Genomic DNA, 14,484 nt, shown 5'->3' with positions numbered 1-14,484 from the left:
ATGAGTCTTTTCATTTTAAGGTCTTAATCTATTTGTTTTAATTCAATCACAAACATGGATTACAACCTATTGATCTGGTTTCTTTATATTTTTACTTAACACATTTGATTTTTAATCCCAAGCATTTGAGATTGTATAATACACAATAAAAATTGCATAGTTCATGGCTAAAGAATACGTTTGAAGCAAAAATATATGCCTAAATATAATAGAAAATGGAAGGAATCAGTATTAAAAACAGAATCTGTCAAACAATTCTCTATAACGATTCCAATCAAGTACAGTTCCCTAAATACTCCATTTAAAGTATACGTTGCTATTATAAAGCACTCGCATAAAATAAGAAATAGAATTCCAAGTACAGTTCAAGACATTTTTATTCATGATAATCCTATCATTTCTTCACGCTCTTTCAAATACCATTACCATAAACCCTTAAATATTTTTTGCCTTTAGCTTCTTATAATATCTCCATATACCAAATGAAGAACATCTCAAACAAAAGAACATTTTCCACTTCATGATTAGATGAGAAATTGCGTTTCAAACAGATTCTCCTGATGCATTCCTATATTTCTTTCTAGTTTTAAATTATATAATGTATTAAACTTTCTTCTCTTTTACATGTGAATTTTGAATGACATTATTTTTTAGAACATCTCAACATGAATTCTCTTCTAAACTAGCTGACATTAGTAATTCTTTATTTCAAACTTTGATTCCCTATTCATTTGTTTGCTAAATGGCCTTTATGCATTTTCATTTTTTTTTTTTTTGCCTGTTATGTGAAGCACTTCATCTTTTAATTTATCATCTTTCACCCAAATCCTCCACTTCATTATTATTCTATTTCTTCTAATCTCTTTATCTCTAAATAAACTCTGTTTTTCTCCTCCAGGTTTTTAAATGACATAAAAACACATATTTTTGTGGTAATGCCCAGAGAAATATTTTAGTTAACAATTCTTTGGGTGAAATTCGTATCATCATTAAAAATCTTTAGCGGCTACCCTTGAAAAACTAGCTAGTATCATTTTGATCTAAACCAGATCCAATTTAGTCTTTATTTACTAAAAGACTTTGTACATTGATTTAGCTTGATTTGTACATATAAGTTGGAGAAGGAAATGGCAACCTACTCAAGTATTCTTGCCTGGAGAATCCCAGGGATGGGAGCCTGTTGGGCTGCTGTCAACAGGGTCGCACAGAGTCGGACACGACTAAAGCGACTTAGCAGTACATATAAGTACTTGATGAGTTTTCCCTTGCTGTGTGATATATTTAAGACATGCACACACAGAAAATGGGACTATCTAGGTGGTACTAGTATGATATATTTAAGACATGCATAAAGAGAGAATAGGACTTTCTAGGTGGCCCTCGTGGCAAAGAACCCACCTGCCAATGCAGGGAGACTTAAGAGATGCAAGTTTGATCCCTGGGTCGGGAAGATCTCCTGGAGGAGAAAATGGCAACCCACACTAGTATTCCTGCCTAGAGAATCTCATGGACAGAAGAGTCTGGAGGGCTATAGTCCAAAGGGTTGCAAAGAGTCAGACAGGACTGAACCTTAGCACACATGAACTGTAGCCCAACCGGCTCCTCTGTCCATGGGATTCTCCAGACAAGAATACTGGAGTGGTTTGCCATGCCCTCCTCCAGGGGATCTTCCTAATTCAGGGATCAAACCTGCATCTTTTATGTCTCCTGTCTTAGCAGGTGAGTTCTTTACCCCTAGTGCCACCTGGTTAGCCCACACAGAGAATGAGAGATAGATGAATGGATATGTCTATATTATATATACTAAATTAGATACATGTAATACTTATTATATATAAAACATGCAAAATGTTTGTGCATTTAACTATTAAAATAGTTCAATAGAATTCAGCTTTATCCTTACAGGTTGATATCAATATTTCCAGGGTCTCTATATTTTAAAATTTTATAAAATGGATATAATAATTTATGCAAAATATTGTTTATATTTGTGGAAATTTTATTTATTTATACATTATAAAGAATAATAAATAATCATATTGGAGTAATCAGCTATCCTACAGATGAAATTATTAAATATATGGGAAGCAATAAAAGTGAAATAGGAAAATGTCAGACTTTATTACTAAAGCCAAGAATTATTTCTTTGAAAATACCAACAATACAATGAAACTTTAACAAGTATAATGGAGATTCAAATAAAGAACACACAAATAAGCTAATTAGAAATGAAAATAATAACTGCATACACTGGGTAGGTAGGTTTAAACACAAACACAGAATTGCATTTGAAATACCATGTAAGCTTGATATTTAAATTAAATATAATTTGATAAAATCAGTTCAAGCAATGACTAAAATTTTGAATTGTCCATAATATCATTACAAGAATTAAAATGTTTCTTTCCCTAGTGGCTCAGCATAAAGAATCCTCCTGCCAATGCAAAAGACACAGGAGATGTGGGTTTGATTCCTGGGTTGGGAAGATCCCCTGGACTAGGAAATGGCAACCCTCTCCAGTATTTCTTGCCTAGAGAATTTTGTGGACAGAGGAGCCTGTTGGGCTACAGTCCGTGGGTCGCAGAGTCAGACACAACTGAGCACACACACACACAAGAGTTAAGATATGTATATATATATTTTTTAATTTATTTTTTATTGAAGGATAATTGCTTTACAGAATTTTGTTGTATCCTGTCAAACCTCAACATGAGTCAGCTATAGGTATACATATATCCTCTCCCTTTTGAACCTCCCTCAAGAGTTAAGATATACTGAGATCTGTGTCTCTTTTAAAATTCACTGAGTTCATCTGTTATCCCATACATTGTTTTGAAGTACAGTGAAAGATTTTCTTCAAACAGGTAAAAAATTAATACAATTTAAAAAAGAAAAAAGTAAACGAGAGCAGGAGACATTACTGAAATCTTTCATCTTGCTTATGAATAAAAGTGGGAAAATCTACACAAAGTGCCTGAAAAATCATACCCAGCTAAGTACTTGGTTAGCTAAGGCTATTCATTATTTCAACTCCATATATTACTCTCAGTAGATGACAAAAAGTTGATTAAATTTCAAAATCTATTCCTGAATAAAGACTTATAAACCTAAAAATAGAAGATACATTTCATATATTTGCATTCCTAGGAGCAGAATAAATCTACAGAAATATTATAGAGATAAAACTTTCCAATAATGTCAAAAAGATGAACAAGGCCTCACTGTGCACTGTGCCTATTATTGAACAGTTTGCTGACAGTTGTAGACTGTGTTGTAAGTGAAAAATAAATAAAAGCATAATGCTGAAGAGGGCAACACTTAGCAGGATTTTCTGAATATGTCATTATACAACTTGAACATACAAGACAGTAGATTGCAAAATATTACACCTAATTTTAGAGTATAGTGCATTTACATTAATACATGTCCAACTTAAAATGTAACTCTTCTATCTAACGGCATAGGATCATCTAAATTGAAGATTCCAGGTAAAAGGAGGCAACGCATGTTCTCTCCCAAGAAGGTTGCTATAAGAAAAGATGCATATGCTTCATGTATCAAAATCTTATAATTGGTGAAATACTTTTTTTAAATGATTCTTTAAAAATGAAACAACTAGTTCTCATTATTTTTTTATGAAAAAGTGCAAAAATAATGAAAAATGTGTGAAATGAGAAAGTACAGAGTTGAGCGAAAGGCAAGAATCCACTTCCACTATGACCCACCTCCCCTTCTCTAAATAACTAGTACATATTCTTCATTATGAATTTTATTAAACATTTCAAAAATCATATGTAGAGAATAGTATAATAGTAAAGTATCTTATTTCCCAGAAAGAGATAAGCTTTCTAGCTTTTTAAATAGTTTTTGAATTTTGTATCACAATTTTTTAGTTCATTAAAATAAAAGAGAGCATTGAATATAAGTCTGGAGTGCCTTTGGCTGTCTGCCAGCTGCAAGCTGTCCTCTCCATCCTTGATAGGTAAATGCAGAGACAGATAGATGGACAGACAACTCCTGCTCTTCGTTTTTGCTTTTCTATTAAAAAAAAAAAAAAACAGCAAAGAGGGATTACATTATATTTTCACAATCCAATTCATATAGCTTTAAAAACTATTGCACCAAAATATATTATGGTGGTGAGATGTTTAAGAAAGCTTCCTTTTTGAAAGTATTGTCAGCAGTTGAAGATACTAGTTTGGAGAATAAGAAAACTTGCAAATTATTTCTTTATCAAATAGAAGAAAAACCCTACACTAAATTATTCTTACTTTTAAAGTAGGGTTCATAATTGAAATATTCAAGCTGCAAAACTTGTGTTTCATTCTCTAGATTTACCGTGTTTCAGAAATTCAGTGGAACAAGATAACACTTTCTAAGGGCTTCCCTGGCGGCTCAGACAGTAAAGAATCTGTCTGCAATGCAAGAGACCTGGGTTCAATTTCTGGGTTGGAAAGATCCCCTGAAGAAGGGAATGGTTGTCCACTCCAGTATTTTTGCCTGAAGAATTCTGTGGACAGGCTACTGTCCATGGGGTCAGGGAGGTCAGCCATGACTGAGTGACTAACACTTTCACTTTATACTTTCTGTCTTAATTTATTATTTTTTTAAATCATAGCTGGACATTAGGATCATATGGGTGACTTTGAAAAATGATAGTTATGGAAACAAACTGCCATATTTTGTTTTAATTCATTTGAGGGTAAATCTAGGCATTTATTTACTAAAAGTTCACTTGATAACTCAGGCTTACAGACAGGTTTGAGAACCACCTGGAATCAAAATCAAATTGTCAGGTTTGGAATTTGGAATAAAAGTCACTTAGCTAAGATTTTCTATCCACTACCCAAATTCCAAGGGAGATCTAATTGTGAACTTGTATTTCAGTGAGAAGGTTAGAAAGAGCAGATGTGCATTATGATCTAAAAAATTCCCAGTTTCTATGTAATTTTTGAAACAGAAAAGAACATCATATAAGAGTTACTCCAAAAAAATTAAGCTAGTCACTTGTTAAAACATCTTTATGATGTATATTGAAAGTGGTTCAACATCTCTATTCATCTCAGATTTGGCATCACTTGTCTTTTAGTTGTGATCTTCTCTGGTTCTAGGTATAATGAATGATTTTTGATTTTTATTGTTTTGGGTACTGTATTAGGTACCAAATGTTTAAATCCATTTATCAAGTCTTTGCCCTATTGAAGTTTAATATGTAGGTTCTGGCCTAAATTTGTAAACTGTAGCCCACTGATGTCTTTACTTTCTCAGCCCTTGTACCTCTGGTCTGGCCTTTCTTCCTCTGCCCCCAGGAAAGCTCCCTCTACCCTGCCAGTGCTGCCCATGTTGCTATGTAGGTGGTAAAGAAGTTGGGTGGAGAATGTTTCCTCTGAACTGTTCACCACATACATGGTGTCATAAGTTTCTAGCTCATCTTTGCTAATGCTCTAGAGGGGAAGGAAATATCTGTCTGGGTAGCCTCTGCCACTTGGTGAAAATCAGTAAATCCTGAGACTAATTCACTTTCTGCTTTTGGAGGAAACCACAAAATACCTGACTTGGAGCTTGCAAGGTAAGTCACTTCAGTTATGTCCGACCCTTTTAGACCCTGTGGACCATAGCCTACCAGGATCCTCTGTCCATGGGATTCTTCAGGCAAGAACACTGGAGTTGGTTGCCATGATATCCTCCAGGGGATCTTCCCAACCCAGGTATCGAACCCATCCATGTCTCTTACATCTCCCTCTTTGGCAGGCAGATTCTTTAACACAAGTGTCACTGGGAAGCCCTGCTTGGAGCTTGGATGCAGTCAAATCAGTTCTGTGGTTGCCAGAGATGTTGGGTGTTGGATGGAACGATCTGCCTGCCTCACTGGTGCTGTCATTGCCACTGGGTATGAATCAGTTGATGAATCTCCCTACTAGGTCTCTAATGACCCCACCCTTTCCTAGTCTTTTGGTCAGAGGGCAGATATTTTTCTGTGTTCATGTTTGCTCTCCCTGCTGGGAGTTCTGGGTAAGCCTAAAACTCAGGGAACTCACAAAAGTGTTACTTCAAGACTTAAGGTCCTTAACCTTAAAAGTTCTTTCCACCTTTCAGAGTACTTTGACAATTATAAAATTATTCCCAAAGTATTTCATTTTATTTAAAAGCTAAGAGAAGAATGAATGCATGTCTTCTTATTTGGGACTGCTGCTGCTGCTCCTGCTAAGTCACTTCAGTCGTGTCCGACTCTGTGTGACCCCACAGACGGAAGCCCACCAGGCTCCCCCATCCTTGGGATTCTCCAGGCAAGAACACTGGAGTGGGTTGCCATTTCCTTCTCCAATGTGTGAAAGTGAAAAGTGAAAGTGAGGTCACTCAGTCGTGTCTGACCCTTAGCGACCCCACAGACTGCAGCCTACCAGGCTCCTCCATCCATGGGATTTTCTAGGCAAGAGTACTGGAGTGGCTTGCCATTGCCTTCTCCGCTTATTTGGGACTAGAAGTATAGAAATTAGAAATTATTTTATAAATGGAATTGCATTCAAAATTAGTTATTTTAGCAATTATAATAGCCAGAGAGGGGAAAAAATTCTGTACTAATAATAAAATCCATGTGCTGTCCTTCAGTCATGTACTACTCTTTGCAACTCCATGGACTGTAGCCTGCCAGGCTTCTCTCTTCATGGGATTCTCCAAGCAAGAATACTGGAGTGGGTTGCCATGCCCTCCTCCAGGGGATCTTCCCAACCCAGGAATGGAACCAGGTCTCCTGCATTGCAGGTGGATTCTTTACCACCTGAACCACCAGGGAAACCCAATGAAATACACATCCTCGTGCAATTGTCTCTATACTTTGTTGTCAGTAAAATAGTAGAAATCTATGCATGCAAGTGTACTTAGTTACATATTATTCTTTGTGACCCATGTACTGTAGCCTATCAGGCTCCTCTATCCATGGAATTTGCCAGGCAAGAATACTAGAGTGGGTTGCCATTTCTTAGTCTAGGAGATCTTCCTGAACCAGCAATCAAACCTGAGTCTCCTGCCTTAGCAGGCAGATTATGCCCAACTGTGGCACTTGGGAAGGCAATAGAAATCTACAGCCCCAGTTAATTTTGACCTGAATTTCCCCTTTTCTATTTTCCCCATTCTGGATCAAATATCAAGTTCATATTTCAAAGTTCTCTGATTTTAGTCATGTATTCTGTTCATTTCAACCCCAAAGGTACCTCTCTTTCTCTTTTCCTCCTAATATGTTCTACTTCCATTTTACCAGATTTATTCTTTAATAAAACTACTTTCACTTTATAGTTTATTTCTCACACCAAATAAATTATAATGTCTCATAATGTTAATTATTTAAAACTACAAATATTCTGTAATTAATTCAAGCTTAAACTGAAAAGAAAACCAGCTGTTATAATCAAATCTGTTAATTCAAAATTAGTTAATAACCAGAATACTGAGAAAATAATTTCTAAAATTAATAACTCAGGACACCTTTACTATTAAATATTATCTGCAATAGTAACTATAATTAGCATTGCCATTCAATCATAGAAGTAAACTCAAGTCAATATCCATCTAATTGGCATGATACAATCAAAGTGACCACCATTGGGGCAAAGGTATTTGAATTCATTAGCTAAACTTATTCACTAAGTGTTCTATTTGTCAGTGTTTAAGGAACTTTGTGAAGTACGAAATAACTGGTGATTTTTTATCTTACAGGACACACAATAAGCAAATATAAAATGAAGACTTCAATAGTTCTCCAGTCAGTTACCCTTGGACAACTCGTTCAAGCATTTAAATGTTTAAAATATTTTTTTCTACAACCTACATAGTGAGAGAGAATCTTAGAATATATTTTAAGTTAATTTATGGTTATGCAAAAAATCTCTACATAACAGTAAAGTTTAGTGAGTGTGCATGACCAAACATTTTTATGTTTCTTTCAGAGACACATGATATATACATAAAAAATGTAACATATGTGTGGTGACTACTGTTTATTGCTACACAGAGTGAGATACAAATAGTATTATCATAAGAATTTTAGGATGATGACTGAGGCACTGAAATTAAAAGGTGTTTGCTACTTGCAAGAAAATCTATGACAAACTTAAACAGTGTATTAAAAATCAGTGGTTCATGTAGTGAAAGCTATGATTTTTCCTGTAATCATGCACAGATGTTAGAGTTGGACTGTAAAGAAGACTAAGTGCCAAAGAATTGATGCTTTTGCATTGTGGCACTGGAGAAGACTCTTGAGAGCCCCTTGGACTGCAAGGAAATCAAACCAGTCATCCTAAAAGGAAATCAACTCTGACTATTTATTGGAAGGACTGATGCTGAAGCTGAAGTTCCAATACTTTGGCCACCTGATGCAAAGACTCATTGGAAAAGACCCTGATGCTGGGAAAGATGAAAGGCAAAAGGAGAAGGTCTGGCAGAGGATGAAATGGTTAGATACCATCACCAACTCAATGGACATGCATTTGAGCAAACTCTAGGAGACAGTGGAGGCTGGTGTGCTGCAGTGCATAAGGTTGCAGCAACTTAGCGACTGAACAAAACAACAAGGAATTTTAAAGTATGGCTAAATTTAATCTCATCTGTCATGAACTACTGAATAAGAAAGCTACAATCTTTTACAAGTTTTTCCTCACTTCTCCACACATCTCATACATGCCTTTTCTTAAGGATTTCTGAGGTTCAATAGTAGTGATAATCCTCAAAGATCAGATAATACATATTAATTCTTTAGACAATATATTATAGATTAATCTCAGTTTTTAAAAAGTGCTTTTCTGTACAATAACTATTAAATACAATTAATTTAAATAATTCATGCTCTAGGGAAAATTGATAATTATATTAAAATTTTTAAAAATTAAAGTTTTAAAAAGAATTAGAACAAATTAGTGAATTGTTAACTGTAACTATTTTTGAGGAACTTAAATTTAATATTATGTTATAGTGTCAGAAATTTGATTATTTAAATAGACACCTGATGCATTCCTGTCACTGTATAGAATAGAAAATGTTTGCTAATAAGAATATAAGGTTGAAGTGCATATTAATTGTACTATATTTGGTATTTTCAGTTATCCTGAAACTGAGCTGTATTTGACACTTCATCAAGTTTTTCATTCTGCAAAAACAATGATACTAGTACTAAGAATAGATAACAGATGACAAGTTTTGAATTGAAATTTGAACTAAGTAGAAATATCATAATACTAAAATAAATGTCCTTTGGATAAAACACATGGTTTAAAAATGAAAAGCAACATTTACCTTGTTAAAAATGTGTATGAGGTCTTAAATAAATATGGTTATATTAAAAATATGTATGAGATATTAATTTTCATTTTTAAGTGAAAATGATCTTATTTATTGTAGCAATTATTATTTAACTTTGTTTTAAAAGTTTCATCAAGTAATAATAGACTAACAATGATGGATTATTGGGTATCAAACTACCCTCCTTTTGAAAATAAATTTAAAATAATAGATAATATGTGAAGCAACTGTTTTCAGGACTCGGACAATAGCAGTTCTAGTCTGATTCCTGGAGTAAGGTAGGCATACAAAGTGTACTCCACAGAGGTCCAGAGACTGCACAACGCTGGTAACAACCAACCACCCATAATGAAGATGCTTCACTGACCACTCTAGGAATTCAGTTCAGACCCAAGAAGGGCTCTGCTTTCTTTGCAAGGTTACTGTACACATAAGGTAACATCCAGACTCTGTGCTCAGTAGTGTCTGACTCTTTGTGACCCTGTGGACTGTAGCTCACCAACCTCCTCTGTCTATGGAATTTCCAGGCAGGAATATTGGAGGGGTTTGGAATTTCCTTCTCCAGAAGATCTTTACCCAGGGACTGAACCCGTGTCTCCAGCATTGCCTCCATTGGCAGGTGGATTCTGTCCCATTGTGCCACCTGGAAAGCCATCCATAGGTTCAGAGTTAGGCCTCTAGAACAGGCCTAGCAGAGACAAATCCAAGCAACCAATAGATCAAGTTGAACTGTCAGTAAATTAACTGATCACTAAAGCTAAAGTCAACGCTAAATCTATACACTAAACAATGTAGTGTCAACAATATATCTTATATGATAAAAAGTGTTAGATACATGAAAACGCAGGAAGATGCATTCCATCAGCAAAGAGAAAAATTCAAAGATGATGATGCCTTATAATTATAAAAGAAAAAGTTTTAAAACATTTAACAAAAAGAATGAATGTGATAAGTGGAAGGATTGAGAATCTCAGCAAAAAATAAAAATTATTAAGAAAAAAAGAATAAGATGGAAATTCTGTAACTGAGACAGAAGTTCTTAAGAGAGGTTTGGTGTGATATGGAATTTATCAAAGGACATACAGACACACACATATATAAGACAAGAAAGTGAAGAACATTTTAAAAGAAGCATATGAGGTGATAAGAGTTTTACTAGTTACAGAACTTGAATTTCAGAGATCATAGTGGATGGTCTTGAGGGTGGAATGTCAGGGAGGGATGAGGATTAGTGTCAAAATAAGAGATGTGCAAAGCCACTTGATTCGGATGTCCTGTGAGAATACTTCAGTGATTAAGAAAAACACATCTGTAGGAAATAACGGTATTTTTCCTGACAGTGTTTTGCAAAAATCTGATAATTGGTCTTATTTTGGAGACAATTTCTGGGCAATGGTAATAGTGAATGAATGGGGTTTGGGGGTGTGGGGGGAGAGTGTAAGAGAGTCTTAGAAGCACAAATTCTGGAGTGGGGATTCTTTTATATCTTGCAGTGAATAGTGTTTAAGCTGGGATGTGAGGAGTATGCCGAAGCCATTTTATTTGCATCAGTGTTTGTTTCAAAAAATAGGAGTTGTTTAATATACTACTTTGAGTCTTACATTTTTTCTTTAACTGGTTTCCCAATGGACATTCTGCCAATTACAATGGCATAGATTAGATTAACCTCAATTTTAAATTATACTGATGTATCCATAGTTCAAAAGTTTAGTTAATAATGAGTATTCTTTTACAAAAATATCATTTATTATAATTGGAGGCTAATTACTTTACAATATTGTGGTGTTTTTGGCCATACATTGATATGAATCAGCCATGGGTGTACATGTGTCCTGCCAACCCAAACCCCTCTCCCACCTCCCTCCCCATCCAATCCCTCTGGGTTGTCCCAGTGTACCAGATGTGAGTGCCCTGTTTCATGCATCGAACTTGGACTGGTCATCTATTTCACATATGGTAATATACATGTTTCAAAGCTGTTTTCTGAAATCATCCCACCGTTGACTTCTCCCACAGAGTCCAAAATTCTGTTCTTTATATCTGTGTCTCTTTTGATATTTCACATATAAGGTCATTGTTATCATCTTTCTAAATTTCATATATATGCATTATATACTGTATTGGTGTTTTTCTTTCTGACTTACTTCACTCTGTATAATAGGCTCCAGTTTCATCCACCTCATTAGAACTGACTCAAATGTGTTCTTTTTAAAAGCTGAGTAATACTCCATTGTGTATATGTACCAAGACTTTCTTATCCATTCGTCTGCCAATGGACATCTAGGTTGCTTCCATGTCCTAGCTACTGTAAACAGTGCAGAGATGAAGATTGGGTCCACTTGTCTCTTTCAATTCTGCTTTCCTTGGTGTGTATGCATAGCAATGGGAATTCTGGGTTGTATGGCAGTTCTATTTCCAGTTTTTAAATGAATCTCAACACTATTCTCAATTGTAGCTGTACTGGTTTGTATTCCCACCAATAGTGTAAGTTCAGTTCAGCTCAGTTCAGTCACTCTGTCGTGTCAGCATCTTTGTAACTGCATGGACTGCAAGAGGCCAGGCCACCCTGTCCATCACCAATTCCTGAAATTTACCCAAATTCATGTCCATTGATTCAGTGATGCCATCCATTCATCTGATCCTCTTCCGTCACCTTCTCCCCCAGCCTTCAATCTTTCCAAGCATCAGGGTCCTTTCCAAGGAGTCAGTTACTTGAATCAGGTGGCCAAAGTATTGGAGCTTCTGCTTCAGCATCAATCCTTCCAATGAATATTCAGGACTGATTTCCTTTAGGATGGACTGGTTTGATCTCCTTGCAGTCCAAGGGACACTCACTCTTCAACACCAAAGTTCAAAAGCATCAATTTTTCAGCACTCAGCTTTCTTTGTAGTCCAATCTCATATTCATACATGACTATGGGACAACCATAATTTTGACTAGATGGACCTTTGTCAGCAAGTAATGTTTCTGCTTTTTAATATGCTATCTAGGTTGGTCATAACTTTTCTTCCAAGGAGCAAGTGTCTTTTAATTTCATGGCTGCAATCACCATCTGCAGTGATTTTGGAACCCAAAAACATAAAGTCTGTCACTGTTTCCACTGTTTTCCCATCTATTTGTCATGAAGTAATTGGACCGGATACCATGATCTTAGTTTTCTGAATGTTGAATTTTAAGCCAACATTTTCACTTTCCTCTTCCACTTTCATCAAGAGACTAGTTCTTCACTTTCTGCCATAAGGGAGGTGTCATCTGCGTATCTGAGGTTATTGATATTTCTCCTGGCAATCTTGATTCTAATCTGTGCTTCATCCAGTCCAGAATTTCTCATGATGTACTCTGCATAAAAGTTAAATAACTAGGGTGACAATATACAGCCTTGACATACTCCTTTCCCAATTTGGAACCAGTCTAATGCTTCATGTCCAGTTCTAACTGTTGCTTCTTAGCCTGCATACAGATTTCTCAGGAGGCAGGTCAGGTGGTCTGGTATTCCCATCTCTTGAGGAATTGTCCACAGTTTGTTGTGATCCACACAATCAAAGGCTTTGGCATATTCAATAAAGCAGAAATAGATGTTTTTCTGGAACTCTCTTGCTTTTTCGATGATCCAACAGATGTTGGCAATTTGATCTCTGGTTCCTCTGCCTTTTCTAAAACCAGCTTGAACATCTGGAAATTCGTGGTTCACTTACTGTTGAAGCCTGGCTTGGGGAATCTTGAGCCATACTTTGCTAGCGTGTGAGATGAGTGCAAATGTGTGGTTGTTTGAGCATTCTTTGACATAGCCTTTCTTTGGGACTGGAATGAAAACTGACTTTTCCAGTCCAGTGGCCACTGCTGTGTTTTCCAAATTTGCTGGCATATTGAGTGCAGCACTTTCACAGAATCATCTTTTAGGATTTGAAATAGCTCAACTGGAATTCTCTCACCTTCACTAGTTATTCGTAGTGATGCTTCCTAATGCCAACTTTACTTCACATTCCAAGATGTCTGGCTCTAGGTGAGGGATTACCTAGATTATCTGGGCGATTATCTGGGTCATGAAGTTCTTTTTTGTATAGTTCTTCTGTGTATTCTTGCCATCTCTTCTTAATATCTTGTGTTTCTGTTAGGTCCATACCATTTCTGTCCTTTATCGAGCCCATCTTTGCATGAAATGTTCCTTTGGTATCTCTAATTTTCTTGAAGAGATCTCTAGTCTTTCCCATTCTATTGTTTTCCTCTATCTCTTTGCATTAATCACTGAGGAAGACTTTCTTATCTCTCCTTGCTATTCTTTAGAAATCTGCATTCTAATGGTTATATCTTTCCTTATCTCAGTTGCCTGTTGCTTTTCTTCTTTTCATAGCTGTTTGTAAGGTCTTCTCAGACAACAGTTTTGCCTTTTACATTTCTTTTTCTTGTGTGTGGTCTTTTGCATTTTTTTTTTCTTGGATATGGTCTTGATCACTGCCTCCTGGACAATGTCAAAAACCACTCGGTACATAGTTCTTCAGACACTCGTCTATCAGTTCTAATCCCTTGAATCTATTTGTCATTTCTACTGTATAATTGTAAGGGATTTGATTTAGTTCATACCTGAGAGTTGTCTAGTGGTTTTCCCTACTTTCTTCACTTGAAGTCTGAATTTGGCAATAAGGAGTTCATGATCTGAGCTGCAGTCAGTTCCTGGTCGTGTTTTTGCTGACTGTATAGAGCTTCTTCATCTTTGGCTGTAAAGAATGTAATCAATCTGATTTTGGTATTGACCATCTGCTGATGTCCATGTGGTTTGCCTGGACCAGTGCGTTCTCTTAGCAAAACGCTATTAGCCTTTGCCCTGCTTCATTCTGTACTCCAAGGCCAAATTTGCCCATTACTTCAGGTATTTCTTGACTTTCTAGTTTTGCATTCCAGTCCCCTATAATGAAAAGGACATCTTTTTCGGGTGTTAGTTCTAGAAACTCTTGTAAGTCTTCACAGAACTGTTCAATTTCAACTTCAGCATTATTGGTCGAGGCATAGACTTGGATTACTATGATATTGAATAGTTTGCCTTGGAAACAAACAGAGATCATTCTGTCATTTTTGAGATTACATCCAAGTACTGCATTTAGAACTTTTTTGTTGACTATGATGGCTACTCCATTTCTTCTAAGGGATTCTTGCCCACCATAGTAGATATAAAGGTCATCTGAGTTAAATTCACC

This window comes from Moschus berezovskii, chromosome 18 (assembly GCF_049115385.1).
Source record: "Moschus berezovskii isolate FMDL1 chromosome 18, NW_MosBer_1.0, whole genome shotgun sequence".
NCBI lineage: Eukaryota > Metazoa > Chordata > Mammalia > Artiodactyla > Moschidae > Moschus > Moschus berezovskii.
The sequence above is the reverse complement of the archived record's forward strand: the minus strand, read 5'-3'. Positions refer to the sequence as shown.